At 42.2% G+C, this 18,830-nt stretch overlaps 1 pseudogene across 1 annotated transcript in view; it reads left to right on the top strand.

The window, feature by feature from the left end:
• Positions 1-18,553, top strand: part of LOC123730531 (uncharacterized) — a 20,784-nt pseudogene extending 2,231 nt beyond the window's left edge. The window contains exons 2-4 of the transcript XR_006761987.2: positions 17,530-17,656; positions 17,754-17,864; positions 17,975-18,553. The product of XR_006761987.2 is annotated as an uncharacterized LOC123730531 (transcript). The remainder of the gene's footprint in view (positions 1-17,529; positions 17,657-17,753; positions 17,865-17,974) is intronic.
• The last annotated feature ends 277 nt before the right edge of the window (positions 18,554-18,830 follow it).

Raw genomic sequence — 18,830 nt, 5'->3', positions numbered from 1 at the left:
GGGTTATTTTTTCAGACTCCTCTTCAATGGGCCCGGCCGGAGCTGACAGCCAGTCAAGCAGAAGGGTCGAAGTACACATTGAGAGAACTGACAAGGTTCCTGAATGAGACCAAGGGGAAAAAAGTTAATCTTGAGGCTTTTTTCTCTGATCCAAGAAAGTTTGTACGATCAGTACAACATGCTATGAAAAATGAGGGGCATGGTGTTCTCTCACCCAGGAAACGGTTTAGGTTGAGGAAGTGGGTCACAACAGTGCGTAAAGGTTTACCTTCAGTCACTGATTAGATGTATATTTTCTTTCTGACACTGGGGCTTTTTGAGCTTTGCTATTGGTCTTTTTCTCTGCTGGCTTTTCTCCCACTTCTTATGGAGACTCTTCGGGTAGGCTCGCTCAATATAAATGGCGCCAGAGATGCGGGAAAGAGGAGTGTGTTGGGTGAATATGTAAAACAAACAAAAAAGTACAGGTGTTGTTTCTGCAGGAGACACATAGCGATGTGTTGAATGAAGTCGATTGGGGGCTCTGGTGGAAAGGGGCAAGTGTGTTGAGCCATGGGAGAAATCTTAGTGCAGGGGTGGCAGTCCTTTTTGCACCGGTCTGTCTGTAAAAATGTGCTCCTCAAAGGAGGTGTATAGGCTCCTTGTGTGTAGGCTCCTTGTTGTTAAAGGAGAAATCAACAACATGGGTTTTGTCTTTATAAATGTATATGCTCCTAATACGGGGAGAGAAAGAGGGGTTCTATTTGGGAGTCTTAGACAGGAACTCTCACAGGTAGCTCCTGAGGAGACGCTGGTGGTTGGAGGGGACTGGAACTGTACGATGGATTTTACGAAAGATAGAAATGGGGAGGAGCCTCATTCAGTGTCAGTGGGAGTGTTAAGGGACATCATTAATCAGTTCGACCTAGTGGATGTTTGGAGAACTAAACATCCAAACACAAGACAGTATACATGGGTGAAGGTTTGTGGGGCTAGGGTGAGTGCAGCCCGACTTGACAGTTTTTACATGTCTAGGAATCGGTGCAATAGGCTGTTGGGCGCTACCATTCTCCCGGTGGGGTTTTCGGATCATCACATAACCATGGCTCGGCTGTCTATTTCACCAGGGCCCCGGCAGGCATCTTATTGGAAGTTCAATGTAAAGCTCTTACAAGATGTCACCTTTTGCTCAGGTTTCCAGACCTTTTGGGAAAGGTGGGGGCAGCGAAGAGAGGAGTATGAGTCTCTGAGCCAATGGTGGGATGTGGGGAAAGTCCAAATTCGGCTTTTCTGTCAACAGTACACAGCTCTCTCATCCTCAGATGCTAGGAGAGTATTGGGGGAACTAGAGCGGTGTATTAGTGAGATGGAGGTAGAGATGGTGGGGCAAGGCAATGTAGGCCTCCAGGCTAATTTAGCTGAATTACGTAGGGACCTGGGCAGTTTTTTCCAGGTTAAAGCAAAGGGAGCACTTGTAAGAGCTAGGTTCTCCATGCTCAAGGAGATGGATGCTCCCAGCTCCTTCTTCTTTGGTTTGGAAAGACAGAGCAGTGAAGCCAAGGGTATGCATTGTCTACGGCTGTCTGATGGGCGGGTGACCTCTGTGGTGGGTGAGATGTGGGAGCGGACAGTGGAGTTTTATACTGAATTGTATAGGGCAGAAGTGTGTTATCCTTTGTGTGCTCAGGTCTTGTTCGCAGGACTCCCTAACCTCTCTCTGGCACAGAGGGATGAAATGGACATTCCTCTGTTGTCCCATGAACTGGCAGAGGCTGTAACCCAGATGTCCCCCGGTTGTGCACCGGGGGTCGATGGACTCCCATTGGAGTTTTATAAAAAATTCTGGGGAATAATTGGACAGGACTTCTTTTGCGTGTTGCGTGAATGTGTCGGGGTAGGAGAGTTGCTGATGAGCTGCCGTCGGGCGGCTCTGACTCTCCTCCTCAAAAAAGGGGACTTGTGTGAACTTAAGAACTGGAGGCCTGTGGCATTACTCTGTGCGGACTACAAGATATTTGCCAAGGTCCTCTCTAACAGACTGAAGTCCCATTTGGACTCGATAGTACATAAGGACCAAACATATTGTGTACCGAGACGCTCAATCACGGACAACTTGTTCTTAATTAGGGACATGTTGGACTTGTCGAGAGGTTCTAATGTGAACTTTGGACTGGTCTCTTTAGATCAAGAGAAGGCTTTTGATAGAGTGGACCATGAGTATCTGTGATGTCTGTGTTTGGGTTTGGGAAGAGTTTTTTGACATGTGTAAAGCTGTTGTATGCTGGGGCGTCTTGTATGGTTAAGGTGGGAGGGGGGCTCAGTAGGCCAGTCTGGGTGATATGGGGCATTAGACAAGGATGCCCACTATCTGGGCAGTTATACACACTAGCCATTGAACCTTTTTTAGGACTGCTACGCAGGAGACTGCAGGGAGTGTGCTGGACAGGCATGGAAATGGTGACCGGAATAGCAGTGTCAGCATATGCAGATGATGTTTCTGTGATGGTCAGGGATGGTCAAGATATGCAGGCACTAGAGACCAGTCTGAAGGTGTACGAGGGAGCTTCATCAGCAAAGGTAAACTGGGCCAAGAGCAAAGCTCTGTTATGTGGGGCATGGGGGGGATAGGGCCCCTCCTCTGCTTCCAGGGGGTTTTCAGTGGGGTTGTGAAGGGCTTAAAGTGTTGGGGGTGTACCTGGGCTCGGAGAAGTGGGTCAGGAAGAACTGGGAGGGGCTGTCACAGGCAGTGGTGTCAAGACTGGCCAGGCGGAGGTGGCTCCTGTCCCAAGTGTCATATAGAGGGAGGGTGCTGATAATTAAAAACCTGGTGGCATCTTCCCTGTGGCATAAACTGGCTGTCCTCAACCCCCCCCGCCGGTCTGCTCGCAGACCTGCAACGCAAGCTGGTGGACTTCTTCTGGTCGGGCCATCACTGGCTGAGGGCGGCAGTGTTGTACATGACCGTCCACGAAGGAGGACAGGGCCTGGTGGAACTGGAGAGCAGGATGGCTGCTTTCTGGCTAAAGGTGGTGCAGAGACTGCTGTACCATACTGATGTTGGCTGGAGGGAACCAGCATGCGCGCTGCTGAGGAGAGCTGGCAGATTAGGGTTGGACTGGCAGCTGGTCTCTCAAATCTTTACTCTGCAATGCTGAGGGCCTGGCAGCTGCTAAGGCACACACGAGAAGGGGGTGTGGAGCCTGGGCTGTGGGTGTGGGAGGAGCCTATCTTCCACAACCCAGCCATTCCTTTGAGATCGGTCCAGTCGGCCACCCTGCAGAGGCAACTGATGGCAGGGGGTGTACAAAGGCTGTGTGACTTGAGACTGCTGGGAGAGGAGGGGTGGAAAAGCCCGGAAGTCTTGGCACAACAAACAGGAATAACGTCTCTTAGGCTGCTGGAGAGATTCCTGGAGGAGGTCCAGGAGGCACTGTCTGAGCCAGTAAGGGGGATGTTTGAGCAGCCAAAGGGAGAGGGGCCACCAAGTTTTCTGCCACTGCAGGTGACAGCAGAGACTGGAGACTGGCAAGGGGGTCTGGAGGACTTGTTAGATTTTAACACTCCGAGCCTGGGAGAGTTTGAAGGGGTGGGAGGTAAAGCCCTCTACAACCTCTGCGTTAAGGTTAGGAACATTAGGAGCCTAACAGGAATGAGGGCACATCAGTAGCAGGGGGTATGTGGGGCAGAGAGTATGGTGGGTTTTGGATGGAGGGGGCTGTACAAACCCCCAGTACCAAAGAGGTCAGGGGACCTCCAGTGGAGGGTTCTACATGGGGCCCTGGCCACTAACAGCTGGTTGGCACGGGTTTAACCGGGAGTCGGGCAAGGGTGTCCTTTCTGTAAAATGAAAGAAACTGTGATTCATGTGTTTTCTGTGTGCACCAGGTTAATGTCACTAATGTCTCTGTTGGAATGTCTGTGTGAGAGGTTGGGGGTGGTTTTTACTGTTGGGGTGTTTATAATGGGATACAGGTATTCGAGCAAGGAGAAGGCCAAATGTGTTTTGTTGAATTTTCTGTTTGCTCAGGCAAAGTTATCTATTTGGCTAACAAGCAGAAACAGGGTCAAAGGTGGGGGGATAACAGACCCTTCATTATTGTTTAATGGGATGGTCTCTGCGCACCTTTGGGTTGAGTTTGAGTTCTATAAAATGATAAAAAAGTGTGGAGATGTTTCAGGAGATATGTTGTGTTGGGGGGGCTGTCTGTATAGCTGGCGAAGATGTTTTGGATATACAGTTGTAGGAGTGGGTATTGTTTAGAGTATTGTGATGTTGGTTTGTATCATGTGGTAGCTGGAAAGGTGAGTATGGTACATGTATGCATTACAGGATATATTTTGGGTTTTATTTTTTAAGGGGGGGGGGTGAGTTTTAAATGAAATGAGAATGTTTCAGTAAAGAAAGACAAAAAGTCAAAAGTCTCTCCCTCCCTCCCTCCCTCTCCAAGGTTCCACGGTTCTGAGGTTTACATTTACATTTACATTTACGTCATTTAGCAGACGCTCTTATCCAGAGCGACTTACAAATTGGTGCATTCACCTTATGATATCCAGTGGAACAACCACTTTACAATAGTACATATAGATGTACAATAGTACATCTATATCTTACAATAGTACATCTATATCTTACAATAGTACATCTATATCTTTAAAGATGTTAATGTTTCAAGTCTCAGAGATGATGGGGTGGTCTTCTGTAGCATCTGTGGATAACCTGTGGGATGCGATGACTAACAAGTAATTCAGTTCCAGTGCACAGATTTTTCTGAACGAGCTGAGAGACAAGGCAAGAAGGGCCTTCTATGCCATCAAAGGCAACACAAAATTTGACATACCAATTAGGATCTGGCAAAAAAATACTTGAACTAGTTATAGAACCCATTGCCATCATGGTTGTGAGGTCTGGGGTCCGCTCACCAACCAAGAATTCACAACATTGGACAAACACCAAAGTGAGACCCTGCATGCAGAGTTCCTAAAAAATATCCTCTGTGTACAACGTTAAACACCAAATAATGCAATCCAGAAAAGAGCCGTTAAATTCTAAAACCTCCTAAAAGGAAGTGATTCCCAAACCTTCCATAATAAAGCCATCACATACAGAGAGATTAATCTGGAGAAGAGTCCCCTAAGCAAGCTGGTCCTGGGGCTCTGTTCACAAACACAAACTGTCTCCACAAAGCCCCAGGACAGCAACACAATTAGACCCAACTAAATCATGAGAAAACAAAAGGATAATTACTTAACACATTGGAAAGAATTAACAAAAAAACTGAGCAAACCAGAATGCTATTTAGCCCTAAACAGAGAGTACACAGTGGCAGAATACCTGACCGCTCTGACTGATCCAGATATAAGGAAAGCTTTGACTATGTACACACTCAGTGAGCATAGCCTTGCTATTGAGAAAGGCCACCATAGGCAGACCTGTCTTTCAAGAGAAGACAGGCTATGTGTACACTTCCACAAAATGAGGAGGAAACTGAGCTGCACTTCCTAGCCTCTTGCCAAATGTATGACCATATTAGATACACATATTTCCCTCATATTACACAGATCCACAAAGAATTTGAAAACAAACCACATTTTGATAAACTCCCATATCTACTGGGTGAAATACCACAGTGTGCCATCACAGCAGCAAGATTTGTGACCTGTTGCCACAAGAAAAGGGCAACCAGTGAAGAACAAAGACCATTGTAAATACAACCCATATTTATGTTTATTTATTTTCCCTTTTTTAATATTTGCACATAGTATGACATTTGAAATGTCTTCATTATTTTGGAACATTTGTGAGTGTATTGTTTACATTGCAGAAATTGGAATCTAATAAAGATTAAATATCTTAAATCAAGGCAACATATGCTTGTTTTTTGTCTAACAAGATATTTATTCTTACCAGGCAGGTTTTATGTTAGAGCATTTCATTTGTTTCAAGCTTTTTTGTCCTTAATTATCTTAAGGTAATATAACTTGTTACTGAGATTGTATTACTGGTTCTGCTCTAAACTAGAATTACCAGAAATATAAAGCTGTTTGATCAACACTGACAAGGACACAACTGCTTTGTCAAAGTCAGAATTTCTTATTTCAAGCATCTTATCCTTTTCCTCTCTTCACATATTAAGAACAGATAATGACCAAATGGAATTCACTGTTTTATTGTCAATCTTACACACAGCACAGCAATCTTGTAGACAAAATACAGTACAGAACAAAGACAGTACACTTTTCATATCTGGGGAACACACTATGAGTCATTTGAATTGTTGTACAATTCTATTACATCCCCAAGATGGTATTTGACTTGTACATAAGTTTGGCTCTTGTTGCTAATTGTGTAATAAGAGGTCAAATCAACCAGCTTTTCAGCATCCACTAACTCAGTGGCCTGTGCAAGGTGTGGGACCTCAACTTGATAAGCCATGATGTTTCTATCAAAGCGTATAGTTTGAAATGGTAGATGTTCCAAACAATAAAGCCAAGAATCAACAAGAAATATGTTTTTGACCAGTCCAAATTCTGGCATATTACCATTCAGTACTTCGGCAAAGATCATGGACTTCTGAGTTATGTATTAATTACAATTTATTACAAGCCATTTGACTGATACAGCATGGTTTACTTCATTGAAACCTAGGAAGACCCTCAATTTTCCACGTAAATATTGTAGATCATTAACCTCTGATACAGGTCCCATCTCCCGTTCATTTGAAAAAATTGGGTGCATTGAACTGTCAACATTTTGGCAGCTTGCATATATTTGTTTCTGATTGATCAAAGACTTGCAAATATTTTTTAAATTGAGCTTGGAAGCCCATTGTTTAAAGAAACAATGTTTAGACTCGAACCGCATACACATATGTCTAACAATTGGACCCAATGACTTTATCTGTGATGGCAAATGTATCATATAATGCTGTTTAGGTGTAACATTGTGGTCTGGAAAAAACTCCTTCCAATGCTTCAAATTATTTTCAATGAGTAACTTCAACCTAGACACAGTAACAATGGAAAGAACAGGTGCAAATACTATCTGTACAATATCTATTAGCTCAATTATCAGTCGTATATATGCATTGACTTCCAAACTCTCCAAAACAAATGGCAATATCCTTAGCAGGACAAGCATTTGCCCAGATAACTGTTTTAGTTTACCATCACTTGACGTTAATCTACTAACAGAAATTGGGGATGGCCGATCTCTAACATCTAGAGGGGAATAAGGGAAACCAAGAATAGCAGAATTCACTGAGTCCAGATCAATCTGTCCTGACAAAACAAGATGATTCAAAACACGTTTGATTTGCAATGGGGCATGCACAATGTCTTGCGGAGTTTGTTGTATGATATCAAAGACTGGGAATTCAACTAACTTGCTCCTTCTATGTTGTTCTCAGGCTGTTGCGAAGCAAGTCTGTCTTTGCCTTTTCTATTTCATCACACTCCCTGACATGCTTCTCCAATCTCCTTTCAGTATATGCATCCTCATTGAAGTGTGTCTGCATGTCCTCAAAAGAACACTCAGTGTCTGCACTTACTGTAGGCAAAGCCCACACCCTCTTTGAACCTTGCTAGTTCATGTTGTGCCAGGGTATCTCCACAGAGAGAGACCACGGCACCATATATTGTTTTCTCTCCGTTAATAGTTTGCATTTTAACCCCACTGTACAATGCATCCATTAATTCCTTGATTCTCTTCAATATTACATCTCCACCAGATTGACGGAGGTCTGCTGATCTAGCCATGGCAAGTAGCCTGATAGCAGCCAGTTTAGACCTGTATTTTGGATTTAGATTTCCTAGGGTGTAGTACACCATTAACAACTTGTTTTTTGATACAAAGGATCCTAGTGGATTACAGATCTCTGTTTCATCCGTGTACAGAACAATCTGCAATGCCGTGTACAGAACAATCTGATTTTAGAAGAGCAACGTCAACAATGTCATGAAAAAAACTTTCCCTGCACATCTGGGGTCCCTTTTCAACCATAGACAAAATCCTTGGGTGTGATAAAAACTGTTCTAGACTTTTGACTAATGGTACATAATGAAATAATTTGTCTTTGATAAAGAAGTATTTTGATCCTCCACATTTCATCCTGCAAATGGTTTGATCAATTGGAATTTCCTCTGCGTTCAAACAGCTAAACTGCTTCCCTGTTAGGGCTAGGGGGCAGTATTGACACGGCTGGATAAAAAAACATACCCGATTTAATCTGGTTACCACTCCTACCCAGTAACTAGAATATGCATATACTTATTACATATGGATAGAAAACACCCTAAATTTTCTAAAACTGTTTGAATGGTGTCTGTGAGTATAACAGAACTCATTTGGCAGGCAAAACCCTGAGACATTTTCTGACAGGAAGTGGACACCTGATGTGTTGTATTACCTTTAAACCTATCCCATTGAAAAACACAGGGGCTGAGGAATATTTTGGCACTTCCTATTGCTTCCACTAGATGTCACCAGCCTTTACAAAGTGTTTTGAGTCTTCTGGAGGGAGATCTGACCGAACAAGAGCCATGGAACGATGATGGCCCATTAGACACCTGGCGCGCGAGTTCATGTTGGGTACCCTCGTTCCAATACGTTATAAAAGAGTATGCATTCGTCCACCTTGAATATTATTCATGTTCTGGTTAAAAAAGGCCCTAATGATTTATGCTATACAACGTTTGACATGTTTGAACGAACATAAATATATTTTTTCCCCTCGTTCATGACGAGAAGTCCGGCTGGCTTAGATCATGTGCTAACAAGACGGAGATTTTTGGACATAAATGATGAGCTTTTTTGAACAAAACTACATTCGTTATGGACCTGTGATACCTGGAAGTGACATCTGATGAAGAGAATCAAAGGTAATGGATTATTTACATAGTATTTTCGATTTTAGATCTCCCCAACATGACGTCTAGTCTGTATCGCAACGCGTATTTTTCTGGGCGCAGTGCTCAGATTATTGCAAAGTGTGATTTCCCAGTAAGGTTATTTTTAAATCTGGCAAGTTGATTGGGTTCAAGAGATGTAAATCTATAATTCTTTAAATGACAATATAATATTTTACCAATGTTTTCTAATTTTAATGATTTAATTTGTGGTGTTGACTTGACTGCCGGTTATTGGAGGGAAACGATTTCCTCAACATCAATGCCATAGTAAAACGCTGTTTTTGGATATAAATATGAACTTGATAGAACTAAAAATGCATGCATTGTCTAACATAATGTCCTAGGAGTGTCATCTGATGGAGATTGTAAAAGGTTAGTGCATCATTTTAGCTGGTTTTATGGTTTTGGTGACCCTGTCTTTGAATTGACAAAACATTACACACAACTCTTGTAAATGTACTGTCCTAACATACTCTAAATTTATGCTTTCGCCGTAAAACCTTTTTGAAATCGTAAAACGTGGTTAGATTAAGGAGATGTTTATCTTTCAAAGGGTGTAAAATAGTTGTATGTTTGAAAAATGTGAATTTTGACATTTATTTGGATTCAAATTTGCCGCTCTTGAAATGCACCTGCTGTTGATGGAGTGCACCACGGGTGGGACGCTTGCGTCCCACCTAGCCCATAGAGGTTAATTACACTGTCCTGTCTAAATGTTGTTGCAACGCCAGTAATGGGAATGAAATTGTCAAATATATCCATTGCATCTTTTTCAAGTTGACCTGATGTGCTTCCTGAATGCTTCTTTAGCACTGCCTCCATCTGCTTCCTGAGGTTGTCCAATAGTGATGATTGATACTACTGTACTCCAGCAAAAATGTCATTCACACCTTTCTGAAAATGATAGAAAGAAAGAGAGAGAGAGAGAGAGAAAGAGAGAGAGAGAGAAAGGTGGGGATGTCATCAATCATGGAGGTTGGAACACACCATCATGTATACCTATGATATTCAGATTTGCTTATGACATATTCATTAACATAAGGACATAAGGGATCAACAATAGTAAGGTGGACTACCTAGCACTAAGAATGAACTCAACCATCGCTGAAGCACTACAAAATGCTCTGCATAATGTAACTAACCAAATGCTGTGCTCTGTTCAGAAAAAATCTTATCTGTGAGATATGGTAATAGGCTCTGGCATTTATCACAAAAGCAGTGGCATGTGTTGTCATATCCTAAAGAAAAGTTTACATTGAATGTACAGTCGTGGCCAAAAGTTTTACGAATGACACAAATATTAATTTTCACAAAGTCTGCTGCCTCAATTTGTATGATGGCAATTTGCATATACTCCAGAATGTTATGAAGAATGATCAGATGAATTGCAAAGTCCTTCTTTGCAATGCAAATAAACTGAATCCCCAAAAAACATTTCCATTACATTTCAGCCCTGCCACAAAAGTACCAGCTGACAGCATGTCAGTGATTCTCTCTTTAACACAGGTGTGAGTGTTGACGAGGACAAGGCTGGAGATCACTGTCATTCTGATTGAGTTTGAATAACAGAGTGGAAGCTTCAAAAGGAGGGTGGTGCTTGGAATCATTGTTCTTCCTCTGTCAATCATGGTTATCTGCAAGGAAACACGTGCCGTCATCATTGCTTTGCACAAAAAGGGCTTCACAGGCAAGGATATTTCTGCCAGTAAGATTGCACCTAAATCAACCATTTATCGGATCATCAAGAACTTCAAGTTTTTATTACAATTTTTTCAAATGAAAGGGAGATGGGACCTGTATCAGAGGTTAATGATCTACAATTGTTGAGCGGTTCAATTGTTGTGAAGAAGGCTTCAGGGCGCCGAAGAAAGTCCAGCAAGCACCAGGACCGTCTCCTAAAGTTGATTCAACTGTGGGATCGGGGCATCACCAGTAGAGAGCTTGCTCAGGAATGGCAGCAGGCAGGTGTGAGTGCATCTGCACGCACAGTGAGGCGAAGACTTTTGGAGGATGGCCTGGTGTCAAGAAGCGCAGCAAAGAAGCCACCTCTCTCCAGGAAAAACATCAGGGACAGACTGATATTCTGCAAAAGGTATAGGGATTGGACTGCTGAGGACTGGGGTAAAGTCATTTTCTCTGATGAATCCCATTTCCAATTGTTTGGGGTATCCGGAAAAAAGCTTGTCCGGAGAAGACAAGTTGAGCGCTACCATCAGTCCTGTGTCATGCCAACAGTAAAGCATCCTGAGACCATTCATGTGCAGGGTTGCTTCTCAGCCAAGGAAGTGGGCTCACTCACAATTTTGCCTAAGAACACAGCCATGAATAAAGAACGGTACCAACACATCCTCCGAGAGCAACTTCTCCCAACCATCCAGGAACAGTTTGGTGATGAACAACGCCTTTTCCTGCATGATGGAGCACCTTCCCAAAAGGAAAAAGTGATAACTAAGTGGCTCGGGAAACAAAACATCAATATTTTGGGTCCATGGCCAGGAAACTCCCCAGACCTTAATCCCATTGAGAACTTGTGGTCAATCCTCCAGTGGCCGATGGACAAACAAAAACCCACAAATTCTGACAAACTCCATGCATTGATTATGCAGGAATGGGCTGCCATCAGTCAGGATGTGGCCCCGAAGTTAATTGACAGCATGCCAGGGCGGATTGCAGAGGTCTTGAAAAAGAAGGGTCAACAATGCAAATATTGACTCTTTGCATCAACTTCATGTAATTGTCAATAAAGCCTTTGACACTTATGAAATGCTTGTAATTGTCAGGTGGCTCAAGGAAGCAGGAGGGGTGAAGTCAAGCGCAGGAGACACAAATCCATGAACACACGTTTAATTGGTATCCACTCTGTACAAAAACTAGGTAGGGCAGGGCGCATAAAACAAATGCCCAAAATACCAGCCCACACATAATGTAGGGACGCAGCCCACAATAAACTCTGCAAAACCACAGGCAGAGGGAAACACCTGTTCCTCAGACGAAAATCGTCCTGACGTAAAACAATCATGCACAAACAACAAGCCGACATAGCAAGACTAAATACCCCCCCCCCCCCCCCCCCCCCCCACTAAACAACTAATACAAAACAGGTGCGTGCCTGACCTAGACCTAACCAACAGAAAGTGAAACAGAGGATCGGTGGCAGCTAGTAGGCCGGCGACAACGACCGCCGAGCGCCGCCCGGGCGAGGAGGGGCGCCACCTTCCGTCGATGTCGTGACAGTAATTATACTTCAGTATTCCATAGTAACATCTGACAGAAATATTGAAAGACACTGAAGCAGCAAACTTTGTGCAAATTTATATTTGTGTAATTCTCTAAACTTTTGGCCACGATTGTAGTATCCTGACATGTGCAGGCTGGACATTACTAGTTCATGACAAGTATAATGTTTGTGACAGGAGAAGTGGTTGCGAAGACTGACTATGAATGCGATTAGTAAATCCAAGTACTTAAAAAAATATGGTCAATTTCAGTAGTTTGCCACCAACCGAGTAACTTACTTGTTGCACTGTGACAGCTCCATGTTGGTCAATACCCCTTTGCCCTTCATCTGAGTCAGGTGTATGGAGTTGCTGATCAGTGATGCTGGAGTTAGCTAGAAGCTGATTGGGCTGAATGTTGTCCTGTGTACCACACATCAAAGAAACAGATTATTATTCAAATTGTATTTAGTTTCACCAATAGAGCTATTTAAGTGTTTTGTTCCTATTTATCATTGATTATTTTCACATTAACCCAGCTTTAGCCATAAGAGTCATTATAGCTAAAATTATAGAATAGCCTATGGACAGCATGACTTTGGTCCGTGTATTGTCCGTTAATTAAATTATTTTTTAAATCCAGAAAACAAAAAACAATTCTAGCTAGCTCATTACTTGTTCCGGTGGTACTTGGCTTTCCTCCGATGGCTGTTCATCTGATCGGGTGCCTTCAAGTAGGTGTTGAAGGTGACCTCTCTTTATATGATTATAGAAGGAATTGTACACTATATTCCTCAGTGAATCCGTCAATACCACAGAGCAACCCGAAGTCAGGGCTGCGACTGTGCAATCTATTGATATGGCTCAATAACAGTTTCAATGAAAAAGTAATAAAAACTCAGCAGATAACACATTGCCAAAGCATCTTGAACGTTACTAAAAGTAAAGGCAAGTAAAATGTTGCACTGCTTTCGATGAAAAGGGCGGAAAGAACTGAAAATGATGTTTACAAGTATTTATAATAGACCAAGTAGTTTGATTGAAGTAGAGTATAACAGCACTGGGACATTTAACTATACATGTATCACTCAGCTTTACAGGTGTTCTAATAACCGTTAATTACATTAACAATCGTTATCTATCTTAGATTGTAAAAAACTTGCACCGCAAAGATGAACATTTTTCCACAAATAACATTTCAGTTAAAAACCTGTTAGGGCTAGGGGGCAGTATTGACACAGCCGGATAAAAAACGTACCCGATTGAATCTGGTTACTACTCCTGCCCAGTAACTAGAATATGCATATAATTATTGGCTTTGGATAGAAAACACTCTAAAGTTTCTAAAACCGTTTGAATGGTGTCTGTGAGTATAACAGAATTCATATGGCAGGCCAAAACCTGAGAAGATTCCATGCAGGAAGTGGCCTGTCTGAGAAGTAGTGTTTCATCTTGGCTCTTTTTATTGAAGACTGAGGATCTTTGCAATAACGTGACACTTCCTACGGCTCCCATAGGCTCTCAGAGCCCGGGAAAAAGCTGAACGATATCGAGGCAGGCTCTGGCTGAAACACTTTATCGCTTTTGGCAAGTGGCCGCTCAGAGTACTATGGGCTTAGGCGCGTGCCCGAGTCGACCGAATGCTTTCTTTTCTTTTGTCTGTTTACCTAAACGCAGATTCCCGGTCGGAATATTATTGCTTTTTTATGAGAAAAATGGCATAAAAATTGATTTTAAACAGCGGTTGACATGCTTCGATGTACGGTAATGGAATATTTACATTTTTTTTGTCACGAATTGCGCCATGCTCGCCACCCTTATTTACCCTTTCAGATAGTGTCTTGAACGCACGAACAAAACGCCGCTGTTTGGATATAACGATGGATTATTTTGGACCAAACCAACATTTGTTATTGAAGTAGAAGTCCTGGGAGTGCATTCTGACAAAGACAGCAAAGGTAATAACATTTTTCTTATAGTAAATCTGACTTTGATGAGTGCTAAACTTGCTGGGTGTCTAAATAGCTAGCCCTGTGATGCCGGGCTATCTACTGAGAATATTGCAAAATGTGCTTTCACCGAAAAGCTATTTTAAAATCGGACATATCGAGTGCATAGAGGAGTTCTGTATCTATAATTCTTAAAATAATTGTTATGCTTTTTGTGAACATTTATCGTGAGTAATTTAGTAAATTCACCGGCAGTGTTCGGTGGGAATGCTAGTCACATGCTAGTCACATGCTAATGTAAAAAGCTGGTTTTTGATATAAATATGAACTTGATTGAACAAAACATGCATGTATTGTATAACATAATGTCCTAGGGTTGTCATCTGATGAAGATCATCAAAGGTTAGTGCTACATTTAGCTGTGGTTTGGGTTTATGTGACATTATATGCTAGCTTGAAAAATGGGTGTCTGATTATTTCTGGCTGGGTACTCTGCTGACATAATCTAATGTTTTGCTTTCGTTGTAAAGCCTTTTTGAAATCGGACAGTGTGGTTAGATTAACGAGAGTCTTATCTTTAAAATGGTGTAAAATAGTCATATTTTTGAAAAATTGAAGGTTTTGCATTTCTAAGGTATTTGAATAACGCTCCACGGGATTACACTGGCTGTTGAGTAGGTAGAGGTTAAATGATGAATGGTCGTCAGGAGAGGACGGTAACGTGTAGACCTACACAAAGTAGCAAGCTAGTGTGGAGGAAAATGTATATGTGGTGCTTGGCAACAGTCCAGTCCCAGTCCAGTTGTGGAACCAAATAAATGATGAAATAAATAAACAAATCATAATCTGTCGCTTATTACTGTTTACTGCGCTTGTAGAACTGTTGTATAAAAGCAATATCACACTCGAGGTCCTGCTGTTATACTGAATACTATTATCTTCGGAACTCGGCCTGCGGCCTCGTACCTACGTCCGTATCACAGCCATGCTGATATTCAGCACTCCCTCTCGTGTGATATTGCTTAACTGACATACGTTCATCACAATATCTAGCTACATAAGGGAGGCCTATAAATAAAAAGTCAAAGACGGTCCAAATCTTTGAGTCACCTAACAACACCATGAATGAAAATGGAATGCATGAGACATATCCGGGCATGGATCGCATATCAACCGCAGTATTAAAAGGTAATGTTCATTTGTTTATACCTGTCTACCTTTCTCCTTAGCAATCTAACGTTAGCTAATGTTGATTTGAATTGGAAAGTTGGCAAACCAAGTTAGCATGCTAATTTTAACTAGGTAATGTTGACTGTTAGCAGTTAATAACTGCACGAACGGCCATTCGTTGAAAACACTTGAACTTTGGTTAGATTGATAGTGCTTTATTGACAGAAATAGTGTTAATGAGGTGTAAATGTGCCCTAATGACTGACACCGTCGATTATTTAGCTTCCCCGTCTTTGGCACCCTTTCTATTGACAATAAAGACGGCGAAGCTAAATTATCGATGGTGTAGGTCATTGTCTACAATCTTAGCTAGGCAAGCAAAGATTAACGTAATTAAGATTTTTCAATATGGGCGACAATTTAGCGTTAACGTTAGTTTCATTAGCTTGCACTATCTTTTGTTTTAAATTAATTAACGTCAACGTTAATGATATACTGGTAGTCTAATTTTGTTAGCTAACATTAGCTAGCTTGGTAAATCATTACTGCATTAACTGGAAAGGGAAGACAGTATGCTAATGTGTAATAACCTATATCAACCTGACACTATGATTTAGTTACTAATTGCTTAACTATTTACCATGTGGTTAAATGTGTTTTCCAGCTGCTAATATAAGCACAGATATGCTGTCCAGCCTCTCTAAGGAGGATTCCCGGGCCAGAGCACTTCTTCAGAAGGAGAACCATTTGGAGACTTACTCATGGTGAAAATTAGGTAATGTTAGATTTTGACATTTGGGAGACATTTAATCTAACCATGCAGACAGTGTTTCCTGTTATCAAAGTAGAATTTCCTGGCCATCATTACAGTACATGTATCTAAAGATGTAGTTGTTTTGGTATTTGCTGTTAGGTTGTTGTTATAGTGTAGTGTTCTTTGCCTTTATAATTACCATTGAATAAATGTATGTCTTATACAGGGTCAAGAATCAGACCTGTGTAGACCTCCTCTGGGACCTGTGATTTCAGCCCCACTCCCAACCCCCTTCCTCCACCCTCCTGTCCCCTCCATCCCCCACCCCTCTCCAAACCCAAGAGACCAACATGGTGCCACCAGAACCATACAGCTTGTCAGCCCACAGTATGTCTTATACACAGACACAGAGTTGGAGAAATCAAGAAGCACCTTTTTTGAAAAACAGCATGCTGGACAAGAAGGAGACTATATCCTTCCCAAAGATCTTCGCTGTTGATTAATCAGGAATATAGTAACAAGCATGATTTCCATTAAGAAAGCAGCAGGGGATGACTTCCAGTATCCATGCAGCCGTAAACTCAGTGTAATGGCGAAGCGTCTCATAGAGTACTACACAATGCTGCGGGACAGATCTGCAACCGGCAGAGCTGAGTGGCTAAGTCACTACTCAGGTATTCCACACGTTTCCAAACGCAGCACTGTTGGATACCTGGCAGCCAAAGTGCAAACATCTGACACTCAAAATAGGAGGGATGTGCTTCATCCAGATCAATCAGGGCAACATGTGTCTGCTTGTATCGTTTCATTTCTGGATTTGATTTTGTTTAATGTGATTTATAACACAACAAATGTGTTGTTTGTTAGGAATCTGTGAAGAAGCAGCTTTTGAAAAGGATTCAGAATGTGACAACCCCCAAAAAGAAGCAGGGAGCGACCCCTTGTTTTCGTATAAATGCAACTACTTCTACTACTACTCTAAACGAGGGACTAGAAACACTATTTGACTATTTCGTCTTCAGTGTTTCCTGTGGAATGAGAGGTTCGGGTGGTAGTACCAGCGGAAACATTGGTATTCATTGCAGTCTACATTTTTAAATGTTAATTGATCGGGTTTGTTACGTTTTCTGGCATCAGAAACTACTGAGAGCCTACAGAACCAGTCAAGACATTACACAACTCTACAGGAGATGTACAAAACCAAGGCCAGGTGTATTCATTTTAAGTAAGCCTTTGCTTCCTTAGCCTGGTTAACACCAGACCGAATCTCAAGTGAGATATGGTGTGGGAACTGAGCAGCGTGAGAAGCCATAGCAGGGACGGGGGTAAACTACTTCAGGCAAATGTAAAACAGTGAGCTCGCGAGAATTCGGTCTGGTAGTAACCAGGTTAATGCTTCCTACGCCTCCAGCTAGATAGACAGGCGGAGTCTTACACTGTCTGTCTGTCTGTGTCTGTCTGTCTGTCTGTCTGTCTGTCTGTCTGTCTGTCTGTCTGTCTGTCTGTCTGTCTGTCTGTCTGTCTGTCTGTCTGTCTGTCTGTCTGTGAACTCCAGCGGATCCTCAATCGAGGGAACTCCCGCTTCATACGTGAACTGAAGACCCGCTGGGGGACCTTTTACAACCAGGCACAGTTTAATGGAGTGTTCAAAAAGGTCATGAAGGCACCGCTGCTGGACAACGGTAATTACTGGCTCTGTTGACAATGGAGAATCCCATGAATGTTTGTTTAAATAACTGGCTGCAGTAAATAAAATTAGACTATTTTCGTTTTTAACAGTGAAGCACTCAATCGCCATCATGAAGGCTTTACCAGATATGTTCCCATCACCTGTGGCTCCCCCCGAAGAAGTTAGGACATGCAAGTGAGGCTATGCGTCACATCCTTGAGGTAAGAAATGTGTGCATGTATTAGAATTTTCATATTACTTGACCATAACATACAAAGAGTGTGAATTGTTTTTGTGGTCATATTTGTTTTTCTCTTTGTGTTTGTGTCAGTCTGCAGAAGACCCCAACACCTTTCTTCAGGAGAGACCACTCTTCAGCCCTGTCGTGATTGTCTGTGAAACCAACTGCGTTCTGGCCATTGGAACCATACCTGTGGTGACCTTCCCAAAAGAGGACATCTATGCCAGCGTGACATATCTCATGGCATGTTATTACGCCTTTCACCTCACATATCCCAAGTGCATTGCGACACTCCTCTCTGTGCTGCAGATAGAAGTCCTCTCAGACGCCATCCACGACCGGGACATGACTTCTTCATAGAAAAAGGCTATGGCCGAGTGGAAAAAGTTCATTACTGACTAGGTTTGCACGATACAATTTTTTAATTTCCGGTCCCGATAACAGAACTGGTTGTATTGGCCGATCCGAGAACAGATCCAATAACCTTTAATAAATAGGCAGGGCGTTTGTTGTTTATTATAAGAAGGTTTAAAGCACTGTTACGTTTGTTATCTTGCCATAGGTCTTACATTTTCATTTTTACCTTGACCACCAATGGCCTTTGTTGTTGTTGTTTTTGAATCCTTTGTTCTGCCCATATCAGCCGCTGGATATACTGAGTCCTCAATAAAGAAGTGAAAAGAAATTAGATTCATTCTTTCTTTAAAGGTAATACAACACATCAGGTATCCACTTCCTGTCAGAAAATGTCTCAGGGTTTTGCCTGCCAAATGAGTTCTGTTATACTCACAGACACCATTCAAACAGTTTTAGAAACTTTAGAGTGTTTTCTATCCATATATAATAAGTATATGCATATTCTAGTTACAGGGTAGGATTAGTAACCAGATTAAATCGGGTACATTTTTTTTATCCAGCCGTGCAAATACTGCCCCCTAGCCCTAAC

Source organism: Salmo salar, chromosome 25, assembly GCF_965601325.2.
Source record: "Salmo salar chromosome 25, fSalSal1, whole genome shotgun sequence".
Lineage (NCBI taxonomy): Eukaryota > Metazoa > Chordata > Actinopteri > Salmoniformes > Salmonidae > Salmo > Salmo salar.
Note: the sequence above shows the minus strand (reverse complement) of the source record. Positions and strands in the feature narration are given on the sequence as shown.